Source organism: Pelophylax lessonae (genome assembly GCF_965119305.1).
Source record: "Pelophylax lessonae genome assembly, chromosome: 2".
Taxonomy (NCBI): domain Eukaryota; kingdom Metazoa; phylum Chordata; class Amphibia; order Anura; family Ranidae; genus Pelophylax; species Pelophylax lessonae.
In genome coordinates, this window is record NC_138769.1 from 209,578,428 (window position 1) to 209,602,027 (window position 23,600).

The 23,600-nt window shown below is 45.6% G+C and overlaps 1 protein-coding gene across 12 annotated transcripts in view; it reads right to left on the reverse strand.

Moving 5' to 3' along the window:
• Positions 1-23,600, reverse strand: part of CASK (calcium/calmodulin dependent serine protein kinase) — a 651,701-nt gene that overhangs the window by 402,396 nt on the left and 225,705 nt on the right. The window lies entirely within an intron of this gene.

Below are 23,600 nucleotides of genomic sequence, written 5' to 3' on the forward strand. Positions count from 1 at the left end.
CTTTTGAGCAGGGATTTCCAAACTTTCTAAACAAAAGGCCATTTTACGGCCCTTCAAATTTTAAGGGGGCTGGACTGTGGCCATTGAGAGAAGAAAAGGTACCGACGTCTGTGTGGGGGGGGGGGATGCCCCATTGTTTGTTTCAGTAGGAGTAATTGGGCCCCATCATGGGTGTCAGTGGGAGGAATTGGGCCCCATCATGGGTGTCAGTGGAAGGAATTGGGCCCCATCATGGGTGTCAGTGGGAGGAATTGGGCCCCATCATGGGTGTCAGTGGGAGGAATTGGGCCCCATCATGGGTGTCAGTGGGAGGAATTGGGCCCCATCATGGGTGTCAGTGGGAGGAATTGGGCCCCATCATGGGTGTCAGTGGGAGGAATTGGGCCCCATCATGGGTGTCAGTGGGAGGAATTGGGCCCCATCATGGGTGTCAGTGGGAGGAATTGGGCCCCATCATGGGTGTCAGTGGGAGGAATTGGGCCCCATCATGGGTGTCAGTGGGAGGAATTGGGCCCCATCATGGGTGTCAGTGGGAGGAATTGGGCCCCATCATGGGTGTCAGTGGGAGGAATTGGGCCCCATCATGGGTGTCAGTGGGAGGAATTGTGCCCCATCATGGGTGTCAGTGGGAGGAATTGTGCACCATCATCGGTGTCAGTAGGAGGAATTGTGCACCATCATCGGTGTCAGTAGGAGGAATTGTGCACCATCATCGGTGTCAGTAGGAGGAATTGTGCACCATCATCGGTGTCCAGTGGGAGGAATTGTGCACCATCATAGGTGTCATTGGGAGAAATTGTGCCCCATCATCGGTGTCATTGGGAGGAATTGTGTCCCCCCTCATTGGTCTCACTGGGGGGGGGGGGGATTATACCCCATTGTTAGCATCAGTGAATGAAACAGGGCCTCAAGGGCCGCATAATAGCAAGCAAAGGGCTTCATCTGGCCCCTGAGCTGCAGTTTGGAGACCACTGCCTTAAAGGGTACAAAAAATTGCAGTGCTCATCTAGTGCTGCTGTGCTCGTCTAGTGCTACAGTGCCTTCTGACATTGTGCACATGTGCCAGACCTGGCTATAGGAAATGGTGGTCTCTATTCTAAGCACCCCTGACCTCAGCACAGTATAAAGCTTTATAGGACACTGGAGCTGCAGAAAACATAAGCATGGCTTCAATCATGGGCAACTGTGGCAATTAACATTGCTTTGCTTAATCTTAAGGTCTGTATTGCTAACTTTGATAAAGAGGACAAAACACTAATTCTTCATCAAGTGCTCTTCATTTTTTACATGGAACAGTTAAGCAAATTTTAAAAGTAACAAACTGAAATGAAATACCAATAGACACAACTGTACTTTAGATAATCATAGATAAGGTAGTCATGCAAAAGGAAGAAATGCAGTAATTTTTCTATAAAAACATTTGTAGATACCTGCAAAAAAATCAAGTTACAAACTTCTAAATTTAAGACTTGAGTAATTTTGTAATATTTCCCCCCCCCCCCCCCCCAAGTGATTACAACCAATAATGTTGCCTACGTTTGTAAAGCAATTATGTTTATATAAGAAAAATGTACATATGCTATGATTGTGGCTGAAAGAACGTGTCTCAGCCTACTCCATACTGTAATGCAGAGAACTCTGAATTCCTCAAAAACCCCAGTTCCAGTGGAGATCCCATAATGCTGGTCATGGAAATGTGCTGCCATCAGCCTCTCTGTCCTAAAGCCAAGCTACCAAACAGATCTCTGTCTTTGGTGTCACAAAACACAAAAGTAGCGTTGGGTACATGAAGCAAGGAAATTTACTACATAATCTTGGGGCACTCAAATAAGTCAACATCTGAATCAACATTCCAGAGAAAAAAAAAATAAAAAAAATCAGGAACATAAGGACTAAGATATTGGCTCTACTTGCTCCAATCGTATTATTCCAAATTGAAACTGGATAATAAATTACTGTGAACGCACTCAATGTCCTCATTATCACAGAACGGATGCGGTCTATGGTGAGAATTGAAATTATGTTCCCAATTTAGCCTATTCGTATTAAATGGAAACTTTAAATTTTGTTACCTTACTTATTAAAGAAGCAACATTTGGTGGTTATACACAGGAAGTGAAGTGACTATGGAACATTTTTGACTGATATTACTGTATGCATGAATTACACTGATGGGACTGCAAGTTATTCATAGTCGTATATGAAAGATCTTGTTAAATTAGTTTTGATGTGATTAAAATATATTTTATAGAGGGTATATTTGTAAATAGGAGAGCGCTGCACTAGGGTAATTTGTATTTAATTAGAATTTTAGTGTGTGAATCACACATTGATGATGGCTGGCTAGAAAGATTATGGTACAGACTCACAGGGTGCGAGAAAGAATAGATCTTTGTATTCTTTTGCCTATAAATTCATTAGAAAGTTCTGAATTTCTAATTGGCATTCTTGCACTTGGGCAGACACAAACATTTTTTGAACCAAGCAACCAGTAAAGATTTGCTTAACCAATGTCCAAACGTATCTGCAGGCACCACCACAAGCTCTGGTTAAAAGCAGTAAGGGGTAAAATACAGAACATATAAAAAAAAAAAAATGGATTTTTGTCTTTCTGTAAAAATCCTTTTCTCTGATGTTCATTGATGGACACAGCTCCTGATATTCTTAACCATTTGGTTATACTGTCCCCTACAGTAGGGGAGTAGGACACTAGGCAGAAAAAAGTCTGGCTACACCTATGGTCAGTCCATGTGGATATACTACCTCTCCCTACAATAGGTACTCAGTATTGTTACAAGCAGTGTCAGAAGAATTACAACTCCAGAGGGATGGGTGCTGTGTCCGTCAATGAACATAACAGAAATGGATTTTACGGTAAGTCAAAAAATCCCATTTTCTCTTTCGATCATTGATGGACAGAGCTCTTATATTCTTAATTATTGGGACATCCCAGATGCAGTGTTAACCATGAGGGCAGGAGGAACAAAATGTTGGACACCCTGAAAAAAAAAAGGTACACACCAGGTAGTGTGTGACCAAAGTTCATTGGAAGAAGACCGCTAAAGCCGACAACTGGCCCTTGATGGTACTCAAGGCCAATTTCTGTTCAACCCCCCATTGAAGTAAGGTCAAGATCCGAGCCACCGAGCAGGAGCGAAGATGAACCCCAAGAGACTCACACCACGCAATGTATGTCTTCCACGTACAATGGTAGATCTTCCTAGAAGATCTTTCCTAGCTTTCAACAGTGTAGGAATCACCGAATCAGATAAACCTCTATCCTTCAGTGCCTGGTGTTCAACAGCCAAGCAGTCAAAGCCAGTGACCGTAAAGCAGGATGGAAGATTGGTGTATTTGGGACAGCAGATCCTCCCTGAGAGGAAGCTTTCAAGGAATGTCGCCGACCAGATCAACGTATCAAGCCCGGCGAGGCCATTCCAGAGCCACTAAGACGATCGGAGTCCCTTCTGCCTCGATCCTGTGTTGACGTCTTGGCAGAAGCTTGAGAGGAGGGAAGGCTTGAATCAGACAATACTGACCCCACTGAACCATCAGTGCGTCTGTGGCGTTCGCCAGAGGATCCCGTCACCGAGCCACAAACCTCTGCACCTGTTGAGCCGAGACGCCAAGAGATCCACCTCGGGGATGTCTCATCGGGGAAAGCAACTGATGAAAAACCTCCAGATGAAGGGACCACTCCCCTTGGTCCAACGCCTGCCAACTGAAGTAATCAGCCTGCCAGTTTTCCACCCTGGGAATGTGTTCGGTGGAGAGAGCTGGAACTAACATTTCTGCCCACCTTAGAATGGGAACCGTAAACAGGATTGAGTAAAAATCCTGAAAAAGTTCAGAAGTCGGAACTTGGACAATCACCCCTTGAAACAACAGGTCTTGTACCACCCCAAACAGACCCTGTAAGCGGTCCAGGGACAGGCGCAAGTTGGAAGGAAAGAATCTTGCCGGGGGACAAAAGCCAAACTCGATCTTGTAGCCGAAGCGAATGACTTTGTGGACCCACTTGTCTTGTATCAGGGAAGTCCACGAGTCCGGAAAACCGCAAAGACATCCCCCCCACCCCCAATATGAGGGTGCACCTTCATGCTGAAGGAGCGTTCTCCATGGATCTGGAAAAGCTCACTCTCGGCTTGCCAGACCAGGTTCGTTTGGATCCTCCAAAAGAGGCCCTGAAAGGCTTCAAGCCCTTGTCAGTTGACAAAAAAAAAAATAAATAAATGAGCCGAGAAGGAAGGCCCACGTCTAAGACGAGGTTCCTTACCCTTAGTAGGCTGCGGAAGAAAGGTACTCTTCCCCCCTGTGAAACCACAGGGTGGCTCCAAACAGTCGATATCCTTGAAAGGGAAGATCAGTCAAGCCTTGTAGGAATTCTGGTCCACAGACGAGCATTTGAGCCAAAAGACATGCCGAAGGACCACTGCTGAAACAGAAAGGCGCGCCACTAGGGGAGCCGCAACCAAAGAGGCATCACAGATAAACTGCAGGCCCTGGGCCAACTGGTCCGCCAGTGCAGCAAAGACAGGGGGGAGCTGTTCTCCCTCCAGGTCACGGCGTAAAAGCTTAGCCCACTCGGTCAGAGTTTGCGATTCAGGGCAAACTGTGACCCCCGAGACAGAGCGACTGGAGGCCCAGGGGACCAGGAGCAGAGGCAGCAGCATCAGGAGAGACTGATAACACTGAGCCGACTGTCTGAAAGTGGAGCCGAGGAGGGACCAGGGAGTGACAGAGGACGGTGAGTGTATCCACATAGTGGAGGCGGAGTGCATGTGAGAACCAAGGAGGGAACAGGCTGACTGGGGGAAGAGAGGGGAAACTGACAAGCCGTGCAGAGACAGTACAGGGGAGACACAACTGATTGTCTGAGGATAGTGGGGACTTTGGGTCAGGCGGGTGCAGTAACTGTGTACTGCTGAGAATTCTAAGTATTGTGGGTATCTGAGTACTGCGAGTGCGAGTATTGCAGGTAACTGAGTACTGCAAGTGACTGGGTACTTCTGTGTATTGCGATGAACTGCTGCAGGGTAACTAAGTGCAAGGGAATACCTTAGCGACTGGGAGTCTCAGTGGAAGATAGACTTGGCAATAGCATGCAATGTCAAGCTGCAGCTGCCAAAGCCGGCAGAATATTAGCATGCATAAGGAAGAGGATGTATTCGACATATAAAACTATAATCCTACCACTTTATAAAACTCTGGTTCGACCACATCTGGAGTATTCTGCCCAGTTCTGGTCGCCAATCCTCAGAAGGGATGTGAAGGAGCTGGAGAGAGTCCAGAGAAGAGCAACTAAACTGATTAGGGGATTGGAGGACCTTAATTATGAAGAGCGCTTACAAGCGCTTGATTTATTCTCCCTGGAAAGGAGACGCCTGAGAGGGGACATGATAGCAATTTACAAGTACCTCAACGATGATCTCAACATAGAAAATAAACTGTTCAGTCGCAAAGAATGCATGAGGACATGAGGCCATACAATGCGATTAGAGGAGAAGAGATTTAACCTTAGGCTACACAGGGGTTTTTTTACAGCAAGGGATACAAGATTGTGGAATTCTCTACCACAAGTGGTAGTAACTGCGGGGAGTATGGCTACTTTTAAAAGACTCTTGGACGTACATCTCAAAGATCAACACATTCAGGGATATGGGAAATTACGTCCACACACCCCTACACAGGTTGAACTGGATGGACTATTGTCTTTATTCAACCTCAACTACTATGTAATAAGGGACTCCTCACAGGTGTAACGCCTAGTAAAGTGCTTAGGCATCCCAAGGGGCCGCTTTGGTCGTCCCCACTCTTTAGCGACAATTCTGTAAAAATAGGCGGGTAAAGGAAACACCTTTGCTGCTCTGGATGGCTTGTGAGTGCCAAAGAGAACCTGGCCTCCGACACAGTTGCATCCTCCATCTTCAAGGTCTCACACACAGATACAATCAGTGCTTCCACCCACTATCAGAGGATTCCGGTTGCATGGTTGCAGAGACAGCAGGGTGACCCATGTCCGCGGTGGCCGAATCAGATTCAGGATGTGATGAGACAGATGAAATAGACGAAGGCGGGCGGCACTTTTCGCTAGCCCATCACCTGAAAGCCACCTTCACCCAGGACACAAAGGACCCTAGAAACGCCGTCAATGGATGGATGGATGGATGGATGGATGGTTGGGACCCAGTGGGCCCTGCAGCCTCATAGAGAGGATCAGGTGGGGAGATGTGCTCCAAAGACTCCATGAGTCACCAGGGGAACCTCACAAAACAAGTGTAAAACACTGCAAAGGGACACCCCCACCACCCAGTCACCGAGCACCAAGCGATCCTCAGCAGAGAGAGAACCCCACCAGACTCGCCACTCAGCAGAAACAGGCACCTGCAGCCACCAGGATAATCTGCACTGCACATGCGGCGATCAGGAAGTATAAGGATCCAGGAATCAGCACCAGGGGATGAGGAGGGGCTTCCACCGCCAAAATCGCCACCCACAGGGTTCCACTGTAATGGCCGCTGCTATTTTCAATGGCAAACTGCCGCAAAATGGCCGCTGGACTACACAAATATGACAACCATGCATAGAAGCACAGGCTACAACAAAATGGCGGCACCACAAGGCTTCCAGAGAGCCAGGAGGGATCCCTAGGCCTCAGGGACAGACCCAGGCAGGACGGGGGGCCCTTGCAGGAGCCCCCACCAGGTACAACCCCCACCCCCTGCACAGCTGATCATCCAGTGACCGGCAGCGCACCCCCTAGCCCCCATATAGCGCCCTGCTCCTTACCCAGGGGGCGAACCAGACCATCCAAACAGCCCCAGCATAAGTGGAGGGGGGCAGGATGGGGGACAGATGAAAGGGGGGTGCCTGACGAGAAGGGGAACCCGGGGGTCTGACCATCCCAAAGAGGGGCCCACGTCTACCCCAAAACCCTCCAGGGGGAGGGATAGCTACTAACCATACCAGGCACTGCACCAAACATAACCCCTCTCCATCGAAAGGGGGGGGCTTTCGGCCAGGAGGAACGCCGCAATTTGGGCTGCGACCCAGTCGTATGCGCCCACGCAAGGTGTTTAACTCGCAGGCCAGTCCCCGTCTAGTGGGGCTATGTCGTGGCTGACCTAGCGAGGAGCGGAGATCTGCGCACGTTCACTGCCCAGACTGGGGTGACTACTGGATCTAGATTATCCAGCCCGTCGCCCAGTCCAGCATTTGATTGTAGATCTCACAGTAAAAATCCAGTAGAAAAAATGTCTTAAAAGAAAAAATTTGCCAGGACCAGAGATCCCAGCAAGGAACTAGGTCCTTACTCATGACTAGGCAGAAAAAAAACTAAGTACCTACAGTAAGGAGAGGGAGTATACCCCCTGGGACTGCCCATAAGCGTGGACCAGACTTTTTTTCTGCCTAGTGTGTTACTCCTGTAGGGGGCAGTATAACCCAATAGTTAAGAATATCAGGAGCTATGTCAATCAATGAAGAGAAAACACAGAACATAAAAAAAAAAAAAATAAAACACGTATTCTTTTAGTTAAAATTGTTTTGGGGTACAAACCAAATAGTAATGTTTATGTAGGCAGATGGCTATGCAAAGATTACAAAACAAAAAAAAATTTTAGAAGCAGTTCATGTAGAGATCCACTATTGCTTTTATAAAAAAAAAAAAGCCAGCTGTCAGAATGCAGTTGCCCAGCAGGATGGATTAATCTGCCTTCGCTGTTATCATGGATGAAGGAAGCTGTTAAGATTGCTTTCATCCAGCCCCCATGCTGAATAAAAAAGAAATTTATACATGAATGTAAAATGCCTTTTTGGGTGCTCCCAATCCTGGGTATACACTAGTAGATCTTCTGATACTTTTCTGAGAAGAACATTTGTTCGATTTTCTAATCGATATTGGGGTCAAATAAACGTGTAGAGATGAGAAAACTTGAAGGAGCAGACTGGAAAAATCTTTCTCAAACAAATGATTTAACAGTGTATGTGGTTTTCATTCAGTAAATTCCATTCACTCCAAAACGTTGGAAGCAAACAAAATTTTGAACTACTTTTGAGCGACATTTATCAAAGCTGTTGAACTGTACTGAGAATTTTCACATGCACACAATGCCTGGAACCTATACAGTGTGCAACCTCTGCTGGCATGACTACTTTTGAGCTCCAATTCCAGATCTCAGCCCCTTTCCCTACCCAAAGGGGTCTCCACAGTAAAAACATACAGCATAACAATATTTCCACTAAGCCTGCTGAATGACAAAGGTTCAGGAGTAACACAGCACAGAAGAACTTTGTTATACACCAAGCATGCACCATGTACACGACATTGTGAGTAGCCATGAAGGGCAGAGGGGAGAGATAAAAACTATAGGGCAGAGGGGAGAGATAAAATACATTGTGCAGAGATAGAAATATTATGCTACATTCAACAGGATTTGTTCTGTAATGCTAAAACAGAAATGCCGCTTATCCAAGCAGAGTCTTAATTTCTAAAATAGTGAACTGAAGAAGCTGCTTGGATAAGCTGTGAAACATCTTCAACATGACAAATCTAAATGAAAGTTCCCATTCACACCCAAGCTTTTTTTTTTTTTTCTTCTTATTCCTCTACGCCTGACTATGCAGAATCCATTTTTTTTTCCGGAGGCCCCTTTCACGCGGGTGGTCTGGTCGGGTCCACCTGTCGGTTTTTCAGATAGAGCAAACCGAACCCTCCATTCTCTGCTATGGGTAACCAGATGTAAGAATACTTTTTTCCCCGCTTACACCCAGCTACCTCCCATCCGATAAAAACAAAACGGAAGGATCTGTTCCCCTCTGTCCATTAAATGGGCCATACACACTAAGATTTTCTGAAGACTTTTTCCTTTAGACTTACCAAAACCACATAATATGAGGTCAAACCTAAACACTTTCAATTTGTATGCAATCTGGCAGGCCCTTCCACTACATAGAAAAGGTAAATTTGAAGGAAATCTAACCACAAAAGTTGGATAGTGTGTATCCAGCTTAAGTCGAATGGCGGATGTAAACTGACAGCCGGTCTGTTTACATCCCACTGCCCATAGAGGAGAGTGGGCTGTGTCCATGTCTCATACACAGAGCGGACACAGACCTGTCATCCGCCTGCTAAGTGAGGAATCAGCAGACAGATTCCCTGCTGAGCAAGCCGTTTGTACCCTATGTGAAAGGGGTTTTACTGTACTTGTTCACACATACAAAACCACAGGAATACGCTCTGCTCAGGTGTGAATGCAGAAAACATGAGAACCTTCACAAAAAAACCTTATGCAGTACAGAAATATAACTGGGCTTACTCAGAGTTCTTAAGTGCAGTAACCAATAGCAACCCATAAGGATCCAACTTGAACCAGACAGATTTTTGTGAATTCTGTTTCAATTGTTTTTATTGTCTTAAGAAAAAAAAAAAAAAAGGATTGTTTGGTAGAGCAGTGAACAATCCTCACACGTTTCAGGCATGTAATAAGAGGCACAGAAATGTGAGGCTTAATAGGAATGATTGAAGACGTAGGTTAGCTCTCCCATAAGGGCCCATAACACACAAACTTGTGTATAAGGAAGAACAGTAACTAATATGAACTACATATAAAGCGTTTGAACATCATGAACTCTATAAGGAAATCATCTGGCTAACCACCCAACATATCATGTAAATGCAAAAATCAGTGTGATCATGGGTACACAGCATTACTAACACATAACCACAGTAAATTGGTCGAGGTGGCGATAGAGCCTCTTACCCATATTGTGCAATAACTAGGGCATTTTCAACTATAAAACATCACAATTGTCCCATATCAGGGGCCGCGTTCCCATGAATATATTCAAGAGTATCTGGGTAAAAAAAGAATCGGAGAAGCAAGAGGGCTATAGAAAAACAGGATACCAAGATTGACACAAGACAAATAGGCGAGGGGGAAAAGAAAAAAAAAAAAAGGGGGGGGAATCCACCTCAGAACCCTCTGTCAGTGCATGTAAACAACTCTATGCATCCGAGACCTGTAAATAGGCAAGCCAGGGAGACCATATGTGATCGAAATGGTGTTGCAACGCAGAACACTCCCTATTTTTTCGATTAGCAGGATTCACGTAAGTTTACGTTTAATTAGTGCTATGTCTATAACAAGGCTTTTCTTCGCTGTCGCGGTGCCAATTTCGGCTGCTAAGAACATAAAGCATATTAACGTCTGGGTGTGTCGAGGAACATTTTCCACTAACTTGTTCAGAAGAGCGACGTTCGTGTTGATGATGTTAAGCATTGTGATCGAAAATATAAATGAGTGAACCCTTATCCAACAGCAGCGAATCTTAGAGCACGTCCACCATAGGTGCAATGGTTTGCCTAATTGGCCACAACCCCTGAAGCAGGAGGCTAAGGATCCCGGGATACATTTTGGACAGGCACTCTGGCACTAGGTACTATCTGGCATCTACTTTGTATCCTGCGTCAATCAGGGCAACGTTAACCACTTCAACCCCAGAAGGTTTACCCCCTTCATGACCAGGCAATTTTTTTGCGATACTGCACTGCGTTACTTTAACTGACAATTGAACGGATGTGCGACGCTGTACCAAATAAAATGTATGTCTTTATCAACAATTTTGGGGGAAAAAAGTATTTTACTTTATGCTATAAAAGTTATTTTTTTTTATCAATTTAGGCCAATATGTATTCTGCTACATATTTTTGGTAGGAAAATCCCAATAAGTGTACATTAATTAGTTTGCGCAAAAACGCTATAGCGCCAACAAACTGGGATTTTTTTTATGGCATTTTTATTCATTTTTTTTTACTAGTAATGGCGAGACAGACATTGCAGTGGACAAATTGGAACCTGACACTTTTTTGGGGACTAATGACACAAATACAGTGATCAGTGCTTAAAAAAAAAAAAAAAAATGCGCTGTCACTGTACTAATGAAACTGGCAGGAACGTGGTTAACATCAAGGGCGATCAAAAGGTTAAGCGTCCTCCTGAGGAGTGCTTTCTAACTGTATGAGGGATGGCCTAACTAGAGGAAGACAGATCTGTGTTTCTGCTTAGCACAAACACTGCTTAGAAACACAAGATCTCCATTTTCCTTTCTTACAGAACCGTAGTCTGCCTTGTTTATATAGGCAGACCGCCGTTCTTCTCCTGTGAATGATCTGCAGGTTCTGGCCAGACCCGCTGATTGGCTCCCACTGTGTACAAACACAGCGAAAGCGGGTTGCCAGGGGTGCGCGCCCTCCAGACCCTGTGCACGAAATGACGTACAGGCACGTGATTTCGGGAGGGGGGGGGGGGGGGCGCTCTGCCACAGTATATCTGCCTGGGGTGGTCCATAAGTGGTTAAGGATACCTTTGTGAATTTGTGAGCTCCATTTGCACCAGTCCTCCACCTCAGGGGCCAAGTCCAGATCCCTCTCCCACGCCACCTAGCTAGACAACCTAGCAGAAGGATTGATAAACAGTTTAAAAAGCATAGAAAGGCACCCACCAACCTCCCCCTACGAGCCTCTTTTTCTCAGGTCCCCTGCCAACGCTCCTGACACCTCATTTCTGCCGAGTGCCCCCACAGCAAGCAGCTTGCTGTGGGGGCACCCGAGCTGCTGCTCTGTATGTTCATTCAGACACAGAACCCCGGCTAGCCCCCCCCCCTCATCGGCCCACTGACTGATTGACAGTAGCGACCAAAGGTGCCTGCTGCTGTGTCTTAGCCAACCAGGAGGGAGAGTCCTGGACAGCCAAGTCTCTGCAACATGGCTGGATCGAGATTGGGCTCAGGCAAGTATTAAGGGGGCTGATGCACAGACGATTTTTAACTTAATGCAAAGAATGCATTAAGATAAAAATCCTTCTGCCTTTAGAACCACTTTAAACTGATCTTGCCACTAACGGGTCAAAACTAAAGTAAACACAACCTATAAAAGATAGCAGAGGTCATCAAACTATGGCCCTCCAGCTGTTCAGGAACTACAATTCCCATCATGCCTAGTAATGTCTGTGAATGTCAGAGTTTTACAATGGCTCATGGGACGTGTAGTTCCACAACAGCTGGAGGGTTGTAGTTTGAGGATCCCTGAAATATAGTAAACGTGTAACAAACTAAAAATAAATATTTTGGTTCCCGAAATAAAGTGTTAAAACTCAACCGTGTTGCTGAATTCTTGCACCTCCACCACATTGTTGTGGTTCCTCAAGCCGCTACATATGTCCTGTATTGGCATACGTGTCAGTGGAAGATTTCATAGCATGCGGATTCACCAGACAGCTGATTGCTATGTTCTTGGAGCTGGCTCCTACATATCAGTCATGGGCTGATCAAAATCCTATTTACCAGCAGGCCCGAATTGGCTAATCGGAAGAACCGGGACTTCACCCGTTGGGCCGGTCGGTGCGAGGGCCGTTCCACTGGGATGCCTTGCATTTAAAAATGGCACCGCCCGGCGCCAACATGTCACCGCGCATGCGCCCCCGCCGCTCGGGAAAGGCCGAGAATAGCCGAACGTTTACGAGCTTTCCCGAGCGACTGCGCATGCACAATGACGCGTTGGCGCCGGGCGGCGCCAATTTTAAAGCTATGGCGCCTCAGAAACAGGTGAGACTCCTCCCCAGCCGCACTACCTGCCATTATGCGGGGAATCAGGCATACTACAAGAGATGCAGTGCTGCGGGCATGGTACACCTGTACCATGCCCGCAGCACTGCATCTCCTGTAGTATGCTTGCAGCCCTGCATTCTCCTGTACCATGTCCTCAGCCACGCATTCCCCTGTACCATGCCCGCAGCCCTGCATTCCCCTGTACCATGCCTGCAGCCCCGCATTCTCCTATACCATGCCCGCAGCCCCGCATTCTCCTATACCATACTGTGAGACTCGCATCAAATGTAGAGCTTTAAGGACACCGCCACTCGCTGTTTCTTCTTTAAGGGCTTTCTTTCCCCATGTTTATTAAAATAAAACTCGGTACAGAAAACAAGTGTGTCCCTCACAGGGGGTTTCAGCATTTGAGTCCTCAGCAAAATAAATGATTATTCAGCCCTCCTGGCTTGAACTTGTAGCACTGCTGCTCTGGCCTTAACACTTCAGGCCCTTGTCTGTGTCCTACAGACTTCGCTCAACCAACAGGGTCCACACGGATCGCAGCCTCGTGCTGTATTGACTCCCACGTGGAGCCCTCCTGACTCCTGGGCCAGACCTCCTGTCTGCCGGGGTGGAGCCCAGAACCATAGTCAGGTTACTACTAAAAGCCCAGCACACACCTGACCAATTATTATGCTGGCTGTTCTGAATATCTGGACCCAGGATCACTTGGAAATCTCCAAGCTCCAGGTCCCAAACTGGACTTTTTTTAAAACACAGAGGAAACTGAATAGCCAGTTTCCTCTTCATCGTACACGCTCCCTGGAGCCCCTCAACCTGCCTGGTTGAGAATTCTGGCTCACGTTCACTTTTTAGACCCTCGCAGGGCAATGCCCTGCAACATATCCTCCCCCCCGTTTCGACCCCGGAGAAGGCGTAACACACCAGCCTACCTTCAGCTTGGCACCGCTGTGCCAGCTATCACCAAGGGCCAAACCCAGTCTTATCGGGTGACTTTCCCTATGTCCCCCTGCTACATTGAGTTGGATACTACAAAGACACCCTTGTGACTTTTTACGAGTGCTTCCAGAAGCGCCATCTGCTAATTTTTTTGGGGCCATACTAGTCCTTTTATCATCAGGGAGTTTACAAATCTTGGTACCTTTTTACCCCTAGGCCGCCTACTGGCCATTAAGTGTCGGGTATCTTTAAAGTTACATGGCGCTCCCTCGATTTCCTCTAGAACAATCCTCCTTCCTGGATTTAATTTTGAAGAGGTCATACTTTTAAACACTCCAGCAATATGCGTGGGCTCCTTTATTTTGGAATTAAATTCTTTAAATGACACCTGATTAAGCTTTGGGACTGTTTCTTCTGACCTTTTATTACTTGGGAGGTTCCTGGACCTCTGCAAATTTTTCCCAGAATTATCCTCCTGAACCTGTAGGGGGCCTAATTCTACTGCACCTATTCCCTCCGTGGCTCTCGTACCATTATTCATCTTCCTGCCTTTAAGATTAGCAGCAACCATGTCACCGTGACCATCAGGTCTACCCTTATTTTTGTCACCCATGGTAACCAAAACATTTACCAGTGCATTGCACTTTTCCTCATTGTCAAAACCATCAATACATTTATCATAACTAACTTCCGAGTATAGCAGAGCAGGTCTGAAGAGTGATCGCACAGAGCAGAGTGATCGCATTCCACAGCGACGTCACTATCCACCAACTCCACTGGCACATGACCCTCTTCCAGCAACTGTCCTAACAAACGACCATCATTACATAATTTCACTTTTGGGTTGACTACTCCTACCACATCACATATACTTGTGCACTTTGGCACTTCCTCCCAGACTTCTGTCCTGTCCAACAGTACTCCAGAGTGACTCTCATACCAAACAATATTAGGAGGCAACCTGGCAATGCACTGTGAGACAATTTTCAACATGACCAATCAGAAAGGCTTTACTTCTCTCCCATATTGACCACCTCTTTCCAGTACAGCCTGTAATATCCAGCTCGAATTAGCGGTACTCCGCAGTACCAGCTCTCCTGAACGTGGAAGAGACAGTGAAGTATGCACTGGCTGTGACCTTCCAGTACTCTTTCTCTCAGCATGTCTGTCAAAACAAAGCACCATGATCTACACAAGACCTTCCTGGGGTCCTTCATGTTCCTGGGGACGTGGAGAGACTCATTTACTGGTGCCTTAGAGGTGGTCCTCCTAAAAGGGGTTTCTCCCCGCTGGAGGGATCCAATACAACCATCTGGTGCTCTCCCAGAGCACAGCCAGGTACGGGTTTCACCACAAAACTCTCAAGCTCAGAGTCAATGATCTGTTCCAGGTCTTCTCTATGAATATGAGCTTGGTATATGCCTCCATTAACTTCTTTATGGGTTATGGGCAAAATTCCTGCTGTGCATTCATCCTCATTGGTACCTTCTATACAGAGAGGGCCATCATCTGCAATGGCAGCAAGCGAGCCCTTGTCCAAAAGCTGCTCTGCAGTCCCTCCATTTAACACAGCAGAAATTGTGTCCATCTCACTATTACTTTTAGAAATGTATTTCCACCATGCTAACACCCTTATGGCCATACTATCCCAGTCTGCCCTGTTTGTGCTCCAATCCACAGCACTCCGCAGCACTGCTCCCTCTACCGAAGCAGACACAGGACAGAATGGCTCAGCAGCAAAGACATTGCACATGTCACTTTAGTTCAAACAAAACTATGGCAATACATTTTTAAACATAGGCTGTAATACCATATTTTTACCACCTTGCTCTGGTGGCGCTTCATTAAACTCACGAAGACTCTTGTTGTCAGCTGTGACAGACTGCATTAAGCCATTATCATCACAAGTAAATTCAGACATTTTCATTTTTATCATACCCCATGTTCTCATCACCAAGGTCAAGTACCCTCTTATCCATCAGATCGGCACCACAGTTGTCCCAGGCAACCTCTTGCTCCAAAACAGAGAGCTCCCTGGAGGTTTCTAGGGACACCTCTGCAGCCTTATATACTGTTGCTAGGGGGAATAGCATATCCTGCCTAGCAATCACCCCTAGCTCATTAAACGCTGAACCTTTTTCATCTGACACAGTAGGAATGTTTTTATCTCTAGTGAGCTGCAATAGCCCATTAGCAAAAGGATCATCGTCTTTAGCTAGCACATTAGCAGTTTTACACATCACATTGTCACATTTACTTTTAACACTTGCCTCCCCACTGGACAGGGCACTGCAGCAAGGCAAGTCCTTTTCTGCACCAACAGTGGATCTCCCAGTTTGGATCACGTCCACTCCAGTGTGAGCACTCACACAGTCAGTCTTTTCAATGACTTCAACAGGAACAGTCTTACCCATCAGTGTAACAGGTCTAGCCATGTTCACTTGAGTACGTTGACTTCCTTTTGCTGTACTTCTACTGGCCAACTCCCTCTGGTGGCCATGGGATGAAACTACAGCAGGGATCTTTGGCTGTTTAGCACCCCCTGCAAGCACAACAGGAATTTCTCCTCTTGCCAGGGCTGACTGCAAACCTTTTAAAACAGGAATCTGGGCTGGCAGACAACTTTTGCCCAGCATCATCATCTCAAGCAGTATTCCAAAATGTAGGACAAGAAAAAAATGCCATGCCCAAGTTGACCACATTCCAGGCATGTATTTGGCGACCTTCTCCTGTTGCTAAGGGAGACTGCACTCTCCCACCATGCCGAAACTCACGTGCATCTCTATGGGAATGGTGGGCCACCTCTTCTCTGTAGCTCCTCCTTCCGATTTGCACATTTTTCTCCCGTTGCTATGGGAGATAGCACTCTCTCAGCTACACTTTGCTGGCTCTCCCAAACGTGATGACTTTCTCCACAAGGCATTGTGGTTTCCAATCTGCCATAATCCTCTGATGGCAATCTCTTGCTCATGTGGTTCACAGCCTTGACATCACAGGCATTGCTATGGGCAACCACACTCCTCTCAAACTTCTGGTAAGCTTGTTGCTCACCCCTGGCACTCAGAGCAGGCTTCCCAAACACAGATGCATACCTTTGCTTGGTACGTTTGAACTGGAGTCTGAGACAAAGGGCACTTGGAGAAAGCACGCCCCCACTCACTGCACAGCAAACAGCGCTCTTCCCTCAGTGTCTTATCCAGACTTCCCACACTGCATCCTCTTTCCAGCTGAGAACACTGCATCTCCATAACTGGTCTATTTGCACCAGTGTTGCTAGGGAAAACAGCCTTTCTCCTTAGCAAACTCTGTTCAGGCATGTATGGGGTTCGTTCAGGCGGTAACAACCCCTCCAGCCACAGAGCTCTGTTGATCATCTCAGCCATCCTTGCTTCAGGAGCTTTGACCGCCCCATCTTCAGTCACTCTTTAGTCACTCCACAACAGTTTTTTTTCACAGTCCAGCAAAAAAAAAAAGAATTAGAGCACTGTCACTTTAAAGTAACTTTTCTCTTGCAGGTTCTGCTCACCTGCACACATAGATTGTGCAGTCTCATGCACCAAACAGTTCTTATAACAGAAGAACTTACTTCTTTGCAGGGATCTCCACTTCTGCCCAATGCATTCCTCCTCCATATGCGAGACTCGCATCAAATGTAGAGCTTTAAGGACACTGCCACTCGCTGTTTCTTCAAGGGCTTTCTTTGCCCATGTTTATTAAAAGAAAACTCAGTACAGAAAAAGAAGAAACACAAGATCTCAATTTTCCTTTCTGACAGAACGGCGGTCTGCCTTGTTTATATAGGCAGACTGCCGTTTTTTTTCCTGTGAACGATCTGCAGGTTCTGGCCAGACCCGCTGATTGGCTCCCACTGTGTACAATCACAGCGAAAGCGGGTTTCCGGCAGCGCACGCGCTCCAGACCCTGTGCACAAAATCACATACAGGCATGTGATTTTGTGAGGAGGGCTGCCCTGCCGCAGTATATTTGCCTGGGGCGGTCCATAAGTGGTGAAGGATACCTTTGTGAATTTGTGAGCTCCACTTGCACCAGTCCTCTCCGCCTCAGGGGCCAAGTCCAGATCCCTCTCCCACACCACCTAATTAAGACAATCTAGCAGAAGGATTGATAAACAGTTTATAAAGCATAGAGACGCAAACACCAACCCCATCCCCCCCCCCCCCCATATACACCCTCAATCCTCTCTCGGGTCCCGCGCCAATGCTCCTGGCCCCTCCCTTCTGCCGAGTGCCCCCACAGCAAGCAGCTTGCTGTGGGGGCACCCGAGCTGCTTCTCTGTGTGTCCATTAAGACACAGAACCCCGCCTAGGCCCCTCCCCCATTGGCCCACTGACTTTGATTGACAGCAGCGACCAATGGCACCAGCTGCTGTGTCTTAGCCAACCAGGAGGGAGAGTCCTGGACAGCCAAGTCTCTGCAACATGGCTGGATCGAGATTGGGCTCAGGTAAGTATTAGGGGGGTTGATACAAACAATATTTTTCTCTTAATTCATAGAAATGCATTAAGTTAAAGAACCTTCTGCCTTTAGAACCACTTTAAACTGAGTTTACCACTAAAGGGTCAAAACTAAAGAAAACACAACCTATAAAGTATAGTAAATGTGTAATAAACTAAAAATAAATATTTTGGTTCCCGAAATAAAGTGTTAAAACTCAACCGTGTTGCTGAATTCTTGCACCTCCACCACATTGTTGTGGTTCCTCAAGCCGCTACATATGTCCTGTATTGGCATACGTGTCAGTGGAAGATTTCACAGCATGCAGATTTACCAGACAGCTGGTTGCTATGTTATTGGAGCTGGCTCCTACATATCAGTCCTGAACTGATCAAAATCTTATTTACCAGCAATGCTATCAACATTATACTATATATTTAGGAAATATACATTTTAAATTAAACTGATGGGGAAAAAAACTGTTAAATAAAAATGCTTTGTACAGTTGCGTATCAGACTTGTGCATTACCAAAGTAGCTCAACTTCTATGAGACTTTTTAGGCATCCTGTGTTACAGAACTTTTATTTTAAAAAAAATACCTGTTTATATGCAGTTAAAACATCATAAAATGCACATTATAATGGCTAATACATAAAAACTATTTATACATTTAACATGACTGCTCATATATTTATTTTCTTATACTAGTATTGGCGACAATCAGCGACTTATAGCAGGACTATATATTGCGGTGGACAATCGGACACTAAGGGTTCATGCACACTGGCTTAAAAATTGCTGCTTCTACAGGAGTTTTGTATTTTGCCTGTAGAAGCAGCTCAATGTTATCCTGTGTGCCCATCCACATTAGGATGATTAGCTGTATATTTTAAGGCAGGAAAAAGAAAACTCTTCTAGTTTGCGTTTCTGACTGGAGCTTCTGGCAGAAAAAATGCAAAACTCAGTGTGTACAAAAAAATGCTCTATAATCAGCATTTTTTAAGCATGCATATAGCCTAACACACTTTGTGGGAACCAGTGACACTAATACAGTGATCAGTGCTAAAAATATCCACTGTCACTGTACTGACACTGACTGGGAAGGGGATTAAAGTGGTTAACAGGTTCCTGACCGCCCGCCGCACATTTACTGTGGCAGGCTGGCTCTCCTGCGCGAATTGACGTAGCCCTACTTCGGTCGCATGCGTAGTGCTGTGGGGCGAGCGCGCGACGCTCTCCCGACCTTACTAGGCAGCGGAGATGCTGGTCCACAGGGCCAGCAGCTGCGATTGCTCCCCGCTGAGAGAGAAGGACGGTCAGCTGTTGTAAACACAGCTGACCGTTCTCTCTGAAATGATCAGAGCACGCCTGTGATCCTTCTATATAGGATCACAGGTCTCTATGATCATTTCAAAAGTACATCCACCATACAGTCAGAAAACACTCCCCTAGGCTCACACTTAACCCTTTAATTACAACTGTGTTAACCCCTTCCCTGACAATGTAATTATTACAGTAACCGTGCATATTTTTAGCACTGATTACTGTAGTAATGTCACTGGTCCCTCCCAAAAGTGTCAAAAATGTCAGTTAGGGGTCTGATCTGTCCGCCGCAATGTCACAGTCCCACAAAAAAAAAAAAAAAAAAATCGCCATTGCTAGTAAAAATAAATAAAAATGACAAATCTTTCCCCTAGTTTGTAGACATGATAACTTTTGCGCAAACCAAACAAAATCCGCTTATTGCAATTTTTTTTACCAAAAATATGTAGCAGAATACAAATTGGCCTAAAAGGATAAAAATTTTAGATTTTTACATGTTTTTTGGGGGGGGGGGGGGATTTTATATAGCAGAATATGAAAAAATATACATTTTTTTCAGAATGGTCGCTCTTTTTGTTTATAGTGCAAAAAATAAAAATAGCATAGGTGATCAAATACCACCAAAAGAAAGCTATTTGTGGGGGGAAAAAAAAGGACAATTTTATTTCGGTACAGTGTCGCATGTCCGCACAATTTTCCGTTAAAGTAACGCAGTGTCAAATCGCAAAAAATGGTCTGGTCATTAAGGGGGCAAATCCTTCCAGTCCAGTACTGGTTAAGCCACTTCATAAACTACATACATTCCCCTCTGTTATAAAGCCTCCTATATTGCAGTGTATGTTTTTGTTTTTTGTAAAAAAAAGTCGCCTATTTCTCCCTGAATTCACAGCGCTGATCGATGGTCACGTGACTCCTCGAGGCTCCCTCTACCAATCTGACAGCTGGAGTGGGAGGGTAGGAGATTCCCCCGCTGATGTCAGTCAGGGGGGAGGAGGAGGAGAGAGACGATACATCAGCTGGGGAGGAGGGGAGCCTCGAGGAGTCATGTGACCACCTATCAGCGACGTGAATTCAGGTAGAAATAGGCATTTCTACCAGCAAGTCAGTCAGAAGCCGGCCAAAACGGACGTGTATGCTGCAAAACCAGCAGCCGACCGGCTCCTGATCAGTGCTCTCAGCCGATGACCAAGAGCGCTGACTAGAGTGTTCTGGCATGGGAGCTGTCCTCCTGTCAGAACACAACAGCTCAACAGGGGAGATTGCTGTACTAATAATGGATAGTTAGTACAGCGGCTCTAACCGAAGCTGCCATTTTTTTTTTTTCATTCAACCCAAAAACAGATAGGGTGTACCAGACTTGAGGGAAATGATAGATTGTAATCCCAACAGAGCTCTGCCTTGTTTACATAGGCAGAGCTCCGCCCTGTGCTTCTTTCCGATGATTAGTGGGTGTCGACGGACATCCATTGGGACAAATCACAGCAGAAGCGGCGTGTGCCCCCTACCGGGAAGTGCATAATCACGCCTATATCCGATTCTGCACAGTGCGGCTACCCTGTAGCAGTAAATCTGCTATGGGGGGTTGGCATTGGATTACAAATGTGCTGTTAGGATTACATGAAAGAATTGACTGTTTTACTCTACTAAAGCAGCCCTGAGACTTTCAGTTATCAGCACTATGCTCAGACAGGAAAAAAGTCCTCCGATATTTGGTCTTGACAGACTTACCTGGGAGCTCTCATTTCTGCAGACAGGTAAAGAAAAAAGTGAACAGCAGCACACATTTGTAAAAAAGTCGCCTATTTCCTATCAAATAAGTTAAGCTGGCAGAGTTTAAGGGTGGAGATTCGGAAGGTACAAGAATGCAACCCTTAAAATGTTTTTTCTTCTTCTTTCCGCTCCAAACCTAAACTACTCCTTCCTTATAACACCCCCCCCCCCCCCCCCACAGCATACTTCTCAGCAAGTGTTTGCATTCTTCCTGGAAATCATGCAATTTGGGGAAGCCAGAGGCAGAGCAGAACTACATTTTTTCAATCAACAGTGGCTATTAAACCTTTACACTGCCAGCATTAGTAAACAGACCAGTAGGTATATTATAGCTACTTTTTTTTTTTTATTTTACTTCAGTTGCTTCTGGGTCCAATTCACAACTATGTCATATAATCCAGAAATCTTCATAGGCATTTTACTTTCTTTCATCTGGAAGAGGGTAGAAGTTTTCTCAGCTAAGCCCGTCCTCCTGCCTGCATGCCTGAGCGAAGGGCAGATGGAATCCATTTAGTAAATGCTACATGAATCATTTGTCATTGCTCAAGATAGCTTTTATAAGAAATGTCAGGGGGTGTTTTTCAAATTTCTCAACAAAATAAAGAATGCAGACATGAATGGATATGTGAGTTTGCTTTGAATATTAAAAATAAATAAAAGTTCCGTTTGTGGTGCTCAGATACAGTTAAGTTCCATATTTTAGAATTAAAGTGTTACTAAACCCAGGACCCTGCATTCACTATATCTGGTCACCCACAGTACACCGAACATGGAAATGCAATTATTTTAGTAAACTGCTAAATACCTTTTCTCATCAGCAGTTTATAGCAGTCTTGTGACTTCCATCAGTGGCTGATTAAAGCTTGCAGGAGGAGTTTTCATTCTGCTCTCACTGTCCTATAAAACTGCAGTGCCCCTGACCCTCTGTATGGACAGTGCTGACTGGCCCTGTGCTGATCACGTGCACTCTTCCAAGAAAAAAAAAAAAAGAAACCTAACGATAACACACCAAATTGAGTATGTGCAGCTTGTCCCCTGGCCTCTGTACTATCCGGAGAGGAGACACTGGAGAGTGTTAAGGATCAGAGAAGACAGGATCAACCAGCTTTTTTACACAATGCAGAGGATTAACCCCTTAGGTTCCACGGTGAGTAAAACAAGCATGCTTTACTGAAATTTACACACTGATATTACTGTTGTGGATTTAGTAACAATTTGAGATATTTAAGATTAGAGTAAAGCTGACTATACACAAATAAATTCCTTCTTCCACACAAACGAGGTGGATGGAGGAAATAAACCTGATGTTAAGTGTATAGTGAGTACATAAGTGTGTACATCTGTAAGAATAAATACAATAAATCAGCAGCTGTTGATTAAGAAAAATGCTGTCCCGATTACTTCAGAGTCCCTGAACTGTAAAAAGCATTACCTGTGCACCACAACGAACCAGAAAACGCATCTGCACCATTATTGCTGAATACGTGGTAGCTAGTTTCTGTGTATTGTTGTGCACCTAAAAAGATTCTAATGGATGTCTTTTTTTTTTTTTTTTTAAACAACAAACATGTTATACTTACCTGCTCAAGGCAATGGCTTTACACAGAGAAGCCCTAATCCTCTTTTTTTTGGGTACCCCACCAGTGGTCCTGGCTCCTCTCCCCTGCCAAGGGATCTCAATAGCAAGCCTCTTTCTATGGAGCACTCAAGCAGGCTCTCTCCTGAGCCACACTCCTGTGAATGGACGTTGTCCATACACACACAGTGTGGATCGTTCCCAACCCCGCTCTCTCCTCATTGGTTCACTGGCTGTGATTGACAGCAGTGGAAGCCAATGGCTCCCCCTGTTGTGTGAGCAACTGAGGAGAGAGACCAGGGAGAGCCCCTGTTCTCATGCACATCGCTGGATCAAGATGGGGCTCAGATAAGTATAAGGGGGGCTGGAGCTGCACTCATGTGGTTTTTTACCCTAATGCATAGAATGCACTAAGGGAAAAAAAAAAAAACTTCTACCTTTAGAACCACTTTAAGCCATACCACTAACATCTTATTGGGGCCTAAAAGGTTGCCTTACAGCAGTCAGAGGATGCCTACTTTATTTTCTAGCAGATTGGAAGCAGGCTGTGGTATCCTATGTGCAGGGTGACTGGTTAAAGTGTTACTAAACCCACAACAGCAAAATCAGTCTGTATAAGCAATAAAGCATGCTTGTTATACTCACTGTGGAACTTAAGGGGTATTCCTCTGCATTGTGTATAAAGGCTGTATGATCATGTCTCTCTGATGCTCCTCTTTTACTGTGCTCATTTTGGGGTGTATTGCTAGAGAGTTTTTTTTTTTTTTTTGGTAGTGCATGTGATCAGACAGAGGATCAGGGGAGAATGAAAACTCCTCCTACAAGCTTTATTAGAAACGGATTCAAGTCACAAGCCTGCTATATACTGGTGATGAGAAAAGGTATTTATCCGTTTATATTTATGTCACAGTCCCACTAAAAATCGCA